At 42.1% G+C, this 9,818-nt stretch overlaps 1 long non-coding RNA gene across 2 annotated transcripts in view; it reads left to right on the forward strand.

Moving 5' to 3' along the window:
* The window catches only part of LOC138784366 (uncharacterized), a 166,015-nt gene extending 159,961 nt beyond the window's left edge, over positions 1–6,054 (forward strand). Inside the window, exons 4-6 of one of the 2 annotated variants that reach the window (XR_011361827.1) lie at positions 1,896–2,008; positions 4,991–5,108; positions 5,263–6,054. This is a non-coding gene — a long non-coding RNA (uncharacterized lncRNA). The remainder of the gene's footprint in view (positions 1–1,895; positions 2,009–4,990; positions 5,109–5,262) is intronic. The other variant, XR_011361828.1, reaches the window with a different exon arrangement.
* Positions 6,055–9,818: the final 3,764 nt, after the last annotated feature.

Genomic DNA, 9,818 nt, shown 5'->3' on the forward strand with positions numbered 1-9,818 from the left:
TTTTAGTAAGAAGGATAAAGCCCTCCTTTAATAGATGATACACCCATAACATTGGTTGTAATAACCATGGCACCTCTCTAGGAAAGAGTGAAGGCCTAGCAGTTACTGTGATCCCTGGAGATGCCAATACATTGCTATACAAGAAGCTGGTGCAACCCTGTGAACAACACATTGGTGCAACCATAGCCAAAGCACTTATAGTGTATTAGTGTAACGTAGTGTACTATACTCACTATAGAAGGTGTTATATGTAGGTTTAGCTTACAGGCACTGTGTGAGGATTCCGGCATGTAAGACAGGGCTGTTATTGTTACATCCACCTGAAATGAATCTACATCTATGGGAATTATTGTCAGAGTTTACAGCTATCAGCGGCAGATAGCTATTACATAAATGTTCTCAGCATCATACTTGGCAGAGATGCACATTCATATCTGAGAGTGGATTACATAACAGCGCTGAGCTTAGTTCCAACTTCTCCAGCAGCACAAAAGTTACAGTCAGTGATAGAAACTTCTGTTCTAACAAGTAAGAAGACAACCAGGAGCATAAGTATAATGTGTGGAGGTAGTAATCACACCCTGGCCTTAAAGCCTGACGGGTCCCCAGGGCAAGTGTCGGGCCAACAGCACCTCTAGGGGCCCAGAGAGGGAGAGGAGCCCTGTGTTCTGAGGTTCAGCCCGCTCACTGTAGTGCAGGGTGAGTGCTGAACATCAGAAGACACAGGAGATGGAACAGGACCAGGAGAAAGAGAGAAAAGGGTGAAGGACCTGATCACATGACCTGAAGGTCCTTAAAGGGAACCAGTCAGCCCAACTGGGCTGATATGGTTGCCTGAACCGCGGCACGTACCGGCCATGCCTGCAGCAGGAGCTGTATACCCGAAAAAAAGTTTAGTGTGATACCCAGGGCTTTTGTTTTTCCTATTCTTAGGCCCCGTTCCCACTGAGCAAAGCTAGCGGAATTCCGCGACGGAATTGTCTGCAGCGGAATGCCGTTAGCCTCCCGCTCATAATGGGAGTCTATGGGAGGCGCGCGCTCCTGCCCTGTCTGCGCTGAAGAATGAACGGGAGGCTAACGGCATTCCGCGGCGGACAATTCCGTCGCGGAATTCCGCTAGCTTTGCTCAGTGGGAACGGGGCCTTACAAACAGTATTTATTTATTTAGAATTATTCAGCTTTTCATGTGTAAACAAACATTATTTTTTTATCACTTTTTTTTTTTTCTAACTCGTTTTTTTTTTTTTAAATCACACAAAGAAATCCTGAAATAGAATGTATATTTCTGTTCTCTATAGATGATAGTTTATTTTAATATGTAACATCAGCTAGTCGGAGAAATTGCATCTTGGCAAGGGATTCAGAAGAGGTTGGAGGATTCAAGATTCTGTTCTGCAGACTAAAGTTCCTTAAAGGGAACCCATCATCACTGTCATGCTGCCCTGAGTCATCAGGTTGGCCCCTGGCAGCTCCAGCCTCCCCATCAGCCTCAAATGATGGTTCTCTCCATGGTTGGGTAAATGGAGAAATCTATTAACCAAGACCAATGGGGCAGGCAGAAGCCAACGGAGACCACCCTGATCACTTGTAGTTCAGGCAGCATGAAACTGATGGCATGTGACATTTAGGGTACGTTCACACTTACCGGATCCGCAGCTGATTTTCTGCTGCGGATCCGTAGCGGATCCGCAGCAGATTTCATTTAAATAACTGAACACAGCATCAAATCTACACCATCAAATCTGCTGCGGATCTGCTGCAGATCTTCTGCGGATCCTGTAGGTGTGACCGCACCCTTAAAGGTAATGTGTAACCTAGATTTATTTTTACTGATCAGAGTAAAGTATTGAAAATGTTATTTTTTTCCCTAATCTTTTTCTATTTTCTGATTTTAGTTTCACTATGGGGGCAATCATCACACCTGACCTATTTTGACAGCATTTAGAGATATTCTTTATAGAAAGCCCCATGGACCATAGGCACAGTATAAAGGACCTGTTCCATTCAGGTGAATGACAAAGGCTTCTGGGCATACCTGGTGACCTTTATAAAGGTCATTCTACAAGGAGAGGGGGTTGGAGTGTAAGCAGCAGCTATTGTGTATACCTCTGTTATCTATATAATGTTGTCACCAGTTAATAGGGTACTCCAGCTAAAAGCTTTTTCCCAGTAATTGAAACACATTACAAAGTTATATAACTCTGTAATATGCTTCAATCACCTATCTGCCCCCCTTCCCTACCCCCCCCCCCTCAATCCAGCACCAGGAAGTGAAGTAAACTCATTCTTACCTAATAACTTTTGACCCCAGGAAGCCATTTTGTGACAATGACATCATCAAGAGGGAGGCGGGTCTGAGCCCTGTTAAGCCAGCCTCCCTTTGTCAGATGACTCAGGTTGCTCAGCTCTGATTGGCTGAACAAGATGTAAGCCATCTAACAGTTTTACATAGTCAGTTAGACATCGCAGGAGACAAAGTGCATCGTGGGAAACCCTAAACCAGGAAGTATAGAAGAAATGAAGCTTCAGAGACCTGCAAACACCTGGAAATTCAAACCAAGCCAGGCTCCGGAGGGATGGTAAATGTAAAAACTATGTTTGATTGTTTTTTTGTTTTTTTTTAATCAGTGCCCGAGTACTCCTTTAAGCCCCTATTACACGGGGCAATAGAGGGGAGCAAATGAGCGCTGTCAGCGCTTGCTTGCTCCTTGTTCCTTGCTTGCTGCTGGCGCTATTACATGTGTCAGCAGCAAGCGAGTTTGTGCAGGGGAGGCCGTGGGGAGATGCACATGATGATACATGATGACACCACTGAAAACTGTTCTGTATAGAACAGGAAGTCTTAGATCAGGTTTAGTGGCCAGAATGGAAACTATAAGATTTCAGTTTTTTTCTCCTAATATAGACAGCAAAATGAAAATTTGAAGGAAAAGAAAATCTTTAAAAAATATCTCGAACATAAAAACTTGATTTAAAGAATATTATTATTTTCTGATGACACGTTCCTTTTAACAACTGTTGTCAAAACACGACATGCAATGAAGTTTCATCATATGGCACTAGAGGTGTTTTTATCACCTATACAAAGGTACATTTAATGCACATAGTTGTATTATTGCTCAGTGAATCTCCGAGTTTCAAGGAGCTTTATTATAGTTACTATATGAAATCTTACTGTACGTCCAGATGCCTCAGATTTCATATGGGGTATTCTTTTTGCTCCAGTATTATGGGGATATTCTACACTAGTGGCAGTGAATAGCATGGAGCCATATGGTCTGAGCATGTGCATTATATTGTAGTTGTCTGTGCACACATACGCATAGTAATTGTGGATATCCTATCGGAGATGGATAACTGGCTGCACAGTTTCATCGGCACATAGTCAGATAATGAACGTCTTGGCTCTACACATCCTCTGTATGTTGCCAGACTGTTTCTGGACATTGTTGTGAGTCTTTGATTAAGTGCAGATTCCTTCTGCATTATGCCACAAAGCCAGACTTCTCGCACTTTACCTTATTTATTTTGCTATGTAAAACTAGAATAAAGCTTTCCATTGGCTTTTCTTGTTTTATGCTGAGATTTAAAGGCTAGAGGACATAAAAAGGTATTATTATCCTGAACTAAGAGGATCTGTCTACAGAATGTACAAATATCGTAAAGCTTATTTCTAGGATGATGTCAGAATAGGAGAATGCCTGTGTACTTAAATGAATAGAGCGGTAGGAAATAAATACAGCCAGTCACACGTGTCCTATAGTTTTAGGCTATGTTTACACTCTGTGAACTTAAAATAATGATTAACGTTAAAGTCTATGGAAACAATGGCCGTTGGTTCATACAGGGGCGTAGCTAGGATTTAGGAGGCCCCATAGGAAGTAACTATGGGGCACCATGAATCCTTTACGACCCCCCCCCCCCATACTCGCATGACCCAATGTTGTCCCACGACACTCCATTCTTCTAGATCCCTGGGGTCAGGGCATGGATTGTGGGTGGAGGATCATGGCAGCAGCTGTTGGTGGCACAGGTACTATGCTTCAGTCCAGGGGTGGAGTAGGATCGTGGCAGCAGCTGCAGGTTTTCTTAGTCTGGGAGGGAGGAGGAGGATTATGGCAACTAGTACCACAAAGGCATTGCCAAGGTGGGTACGGGCCCCCCTTCCGCACGGGCCCCGTAGTTGCGCGGTCTGCCTCCATGGTAGCTACGCCACTGGATCCATACAATGTATGAAATAATTAAATCAATGTTTGTGTCATTAATTTGCGTCCTTTATTGTGCAAACAGCGGCCGTTATTTGAAGTTTTTCACACATGGTACTTTTTTTCACACCATCCTTGTATTGTCCTCCTGCATCTCCTGGTCCCCTGCTGACCACAGGCACCACTGATAATTGGCTGCAGTGCTGTCCCCTCTCAGTCAGTGATTGGCTGAGTTGGCTGTCGTTGCCATGACGAGTTCGTCTGTGGAGGCAACAGTTGCTGCGGTTAGTGTGTGATCCTGAGATGCAGCAGGAGTGTATCAGAGGGAACACTGATAGATAAGAATAGGATGTTTGTTTGCTTTTATATAAGGGCAGCAACATATAAAATATTTTAAATGCCAGAAATCCCTTTAAGGATTTCAGTGTCACATTATGCAAATTCGAAACAATATCGGAACTTGCAAGAAAAATCCTCAACATGCATGCTGCAATGCACATCCCAGCCACTGGGTGGCCATACACAGACACATATACATCTCCCGACAGAGTATCACAAAAGTTGATTGATAAGCAAGTCATTAGATGACATCCATTTGGAATTATGTTGAGCCATGAAGAACGAAAAGGAAGGACACAATCATAGTAGGGGGGTCTTGTCACAGATTTTACATTATGACTTTAAACCTTTAAGTTACACTTCTGACCTTATGTGTTACCCTAAAGCCTCCTGTACACTGATTTACTGGATGCATGAGGTCTAAGTGTGTGTTTTTTTTCCCTCAGCTAAACCCAGAATATTGGAGAAAACCCACCAGGCAGAGGTGACAAAAACTCAATGCAGATGTTGCCCTGGACAGATTTAAGCTCGTGAACCCAGCACCACCATGGAGCCAAGTATTGGGTATGATCACAGTAAGGGCCTCCACATCACAAAACAGCTGTATATCTGAGCTTGAGCCCAGCTTGTCTATTACAAGCTTTAAGGCCACACTGCTGGTTTTCATTGGGAAGCATTACTCTACACCAATACGGCATGTTCTTTTTTTTTTTTGCAGCGGGACCACTTGTACGCCATAACCCGGTTTGATTTACTGTACGAAAAATAAGAGCCCTGCGATTTGTAAAATACATTTATTACGCAAGTCAAAAAATGCTTAGTGTCTCCGTCCATCCCCATCTGGTTTTATTTTAATCTCACTTCCAGCCACATATGAAATGTTTCTTGGCTGTTTTCATTCTCTCGGTCTATCTTGATTAATGGCTTTGAAAGTAAAAATAATTGGCCTGCATCAGATTTCTTTTATAACTTGTTCACAAAGAATGCGAGCGTGGAAAGTGATCCTAAACAGAAGGAATGCATTACATTCACTCTGAGAAAAAGCAGCCCACCAGCTCTCTCTATGTATATTTTTATAACAGGCGCCTCCTTGACCGTCCATATTACTGCTGATATGAGAAGCCAAAACCTTATGTATACTCCATAAAAGTGACCCCTTTAACAATATAGGAAACCTAAATGCCACACATGCTCAACTCATAAAAGTCCAGCCAAGTATTACGGCCTACAAAGCTTTGAAAAAGGTAAATTATAATGGAAACAGTGACTTAGGAAAACAGAGGTTTCCGAAATTAGGAGAGGCTAATTGTCTCTGCGTTTTACATTACCGACCCTAAAGACACCCCTGAGGTATTTTATTATAAATTTGTAATAATTTTACCGGATCCAGTTTCAAGTTGGTGGTAGACGGCTTGGAAAATAACACTAGATAAGACTAACACAAGTGGTTCGCTAGTATTTTCTTAATACTACCGTAGACCGGAAATTAACTGTATGTTCTGTGCAAGAAGCTCATGGGTAATAACCTTGATGGTAAAGCTCAGGTTTAGAATCACTTAAAGGGGATGTGTGCCCTTCGAAATATTTCTTTTTCTTTTGCTGTAATGCATCGAAATTAAAGAAACTTTACAGAATTGACTGAAAATCTTCTACAGGTTTGTGCATACAGCTCCTATGTAGATATTTATGTGATTAAAAAAAAAAACTGTTCATATATCATTGCAACATATTCAAAGTTTTGGTCTGGAGAGAAGCACATGGCTGCTGGCTTCTCTTCCCACTCGTTCATGTAATCGGTCCAGATCTGAACATTCACCCGGTCCATAAAAACATTTGACAAGTACCTATAGGCTTGGTTCACACACAGTATATTTCAAGCAGAATTTGGTCCTCATGTCAGGTCCTCATAGCAACCAAAATCAGGAGTGGATTAAAAACACAGAAAGGCTCTGTTCACAAAATGTTGAAATTGAGTGGATGGCCGCCATATAACGGTAAATAACGGCCATTATTTCAATATAACAGCCGTTGTTTTAAGATAACAGCAAATATTTGCATTAAATGATGTCCATCCACTCAATTACAACATTATGTGAACATAGCCTTTCTGTGCTTTCAATCCACTCCTGGTTTTGGTTGCTATGAGGACCTGACATGAGGACCAAAAACTGCCTGAAATATACTGTGTGTGAACCCAGCCATAGTTTGCACAGGCATAGAAGCATAAGGCCCCTTTCACACATCCATTAATTCACCTGAAAATGAACCCATTCATTTCTATGGCCCCATACACAAATTGTGTTTTGGATGTGTGTTGGGGCCTTGATCTGTGTCGCAAAATAACACAAACAAGTCATGGTGGTGCACAGATTCATCTTGAATGAAGAGGTCTGTGCAACTGCTGGTAGGCTCCGGGTGGTTGGAAGTGCACATTGTATGGATGTGTGAATCAGGCCTAAGTGAAGGTGGAAAGACAGTCATGCCAGCTGAGCTCTGAACATTCAGCTGAACAAGCGTGAGCACAGAAAGTGAAAGTCCTAAGAATGGGAGTAACGTTGACATTAGCCAATACTGTACCATGACTTAAAAGAAGACCAAAGTACATTATTCACCTGAAACTTTACTTGAGTGGTGCTGTTTCTGCAAGAAAGCAGTTATGTTTGCTTATTTTGGAGGGAATTTTAAAATCTGCAGTGCATGTCTCAAAGGGGGCTTTTAATTCACTATTCTGTACTAATGGGGGGGGGGGGGGTCCAAAGTGCTGTCTACAGATGGGTCACTCTTCCTCCTGGGTGATATTCTGGCATGGTTTACAATCTCCAGTTATGTATAAAAACTTTTTAAGTTATACTGTCCCCCCCCCCCCTCCCCTTAGGCTGGGTTATCACTGCATTTTTTGCAATTCGTTCAATGTATCGGTTAAATTTAACGGACAGAAAAAGGTAGTCAAAACTACTTTTGTGTCTGTTAAAAATAAAAAATAAAAATATCCGTTTCGATCCATTTTTTTTATAATTGAAGTCAATGGAAAAACAGATTCATGACACACAACTGCATCCATTTTTTGCATCCGTTTTTTTCATAAAACGTACTGTATACATTAAATGGATTTCAAAAATGCAGTGTGAACCCAGCCTTACTTTATGTGCAGTTCTCGGCACCATCCACAAGCTTGGTGCTACACATTAGAAATATACTTTTATAACATCTGTCTGTCTTCTTTCTGTTCTAAAATGACTTCTAAAATCAAGAGATAAAGATCTCCCCTAGTAAATGGGGTAGTCCCAAAAATACCACTTATGATTAATTCACTGGAAGGGTAAAAAGTGTCTGATGGGAGGGTTGCATGGTGAGCCCTGTTTATCGCTATCAGTCCCATAGAGGTCAATGAAGCAGCAGTGCACATGTTTGACCTCCACTGAAATGGGAGACACCCCTCTTGTGATGGATGAGGTTTCAGAGTTTTGGTGCCCCAACAAGTAGATATTTATCTCTTCTTAAATCCACACCATCCATACCCATCCTTACCACCTGTGAGAATGAGCAGAATGTTCCCTGTATAGTATTGAGCCATGGCAGGTGAGTGAAATATAGTGTCCTTGAAGTTTGTGCCTAAATCGGTAAGGAGTAGAGATGAGCAAAGCAAACCAAGATTCACTGCAAGTCGCGTTGTTAATTCAATTCATTTTGCAAAGAGAATTCCCACCAATTCGTTAAAGAAACTTGCAAAAAAACAAAATGGCGGCTGCACATGCTTTCTGGAGCGTCACTGGGCGGAAGAAAGGGATCAACCATAATCCTTAGCCCTGTCCAATCAGCTGCAGGCCCCTTTGTGATGTCAGCCCCTCCCCCTCTATATAAGGAAGTTCAGTAATGGAGGTGGCCAGTCAGCTGTGTGTGGAGGAGAGAGCAGGATGGCAGCAGGCAGTTACAGCAGAGCAGGGAGAGACTAACAGAGTGATATAGGGACAGAGAGGAATGGCGGAAATTGGATCATTGATTGGCTGACTAACATTTTTTATATTGTGATTTTCCGATTTTTGACACTTTTACAACAACATGCTTTAACAAATTCTGGCTGTTCTAATTAAATTCAAAGCGAATCTTACATAGTTACATAGTTAATACGGTTGAAAAAAGACACATGTCCATCAAGTTCAACCAAGGAGGGGATGGATACAGGGAAGGGGGAGGGGTGATTGGTTCTATACATATGCATTTATATTATTTTGCTCTAAGAACTTGTCTAGCCCTGTTTTGAAACCCTCTACTGTTGTTGCTGTGACCAGATCCTGTGGTAGACTGTTCCACAGATTCACAGTTCTCATGGTAAAGAAAGCTTGTCGCCTCTGGAGATTGAACCTTTTTTTCTCCAGGCGGAGGCAATGCCCCCTTGTCCTTTGAGGGGGTTTAACCTGGAACATCTTTTCCCCATATTTCTTGTAGGGGCCATTTATATATTTAAATAAGTTAATCATATCTCCCCTTAAACGTCTCTTCTCCAGACTAAACAAATGTAATTCTTTTAATCTCTCCTCATAACTAAGATGCTCTATTCCCCTTATTAGTTTAGTTGCCCGTCTTTGTACCCTCTCCAGCTCTAGAACGTCCTTTTTATGAATCGGGTTCCAAAACTGGACGGCATACTCCAGATGAGGCCGCACAAAAGCTTTATAAAGCGGTAATATTATATCCCTGTCCCGTGAGTCCATGCCTGTTTTAATGCATGACAATATCCGGCTGGCCTTAGAAGCAGCTGACTGACATTGTGTGCTGTTCTGTAGTCTATTATCTACAAGTACACCCAGATCCTTCTCCATTAGCGACTCTCCCAGAGTAACTCCCCCCAGGACATATGATGCATGTGGGTTATTAGTACCAAGGTGCATAACTTTACATTTATCTTCATTGAACCTCATTTGCCAAGTGGACGCCCAAACACTCAGTGTGTCTAAGTCATCCTGTAACATCTGCACATGTTCCATAGACTGTACTGTACTACAAAGCTTGGTGTCATCTGCAAAGATAGAAACATTGCTGTTAATTCCATTCTCAATATCATTAATAAACAAGTTAAACAGAAGAGGGCCCAGTACTGACCCTTGGGGTACACCACTTATTACCGGGGACCATTCGGAGTAGGAATCATTGACCACCACTCTCTGGCTACGATTTTTAAGCCAGTTTTCAATCCAGTTACACATTAAATTTACCAAACCGATAGACTTTAACTTACCCATCAGACGTCCATGAGGAACTGTGTCAAACGCTTTT

Source organism: Dendropsophus ebraccatus, chromosome 2 (genome assembly GCF_027789765.1).
Source record: "Dendropsophus ebraccatus isolate aDenEbr1 chromosome 2, aDenEbr1.pat, whole genome shotgun sequence".
Lineage (NCBI taxonomy): Eukaryota > Metazoa > Chordata > Amphibia > Anura > Hylidae > Dendropsophus > Dendropsophus ebraccatus.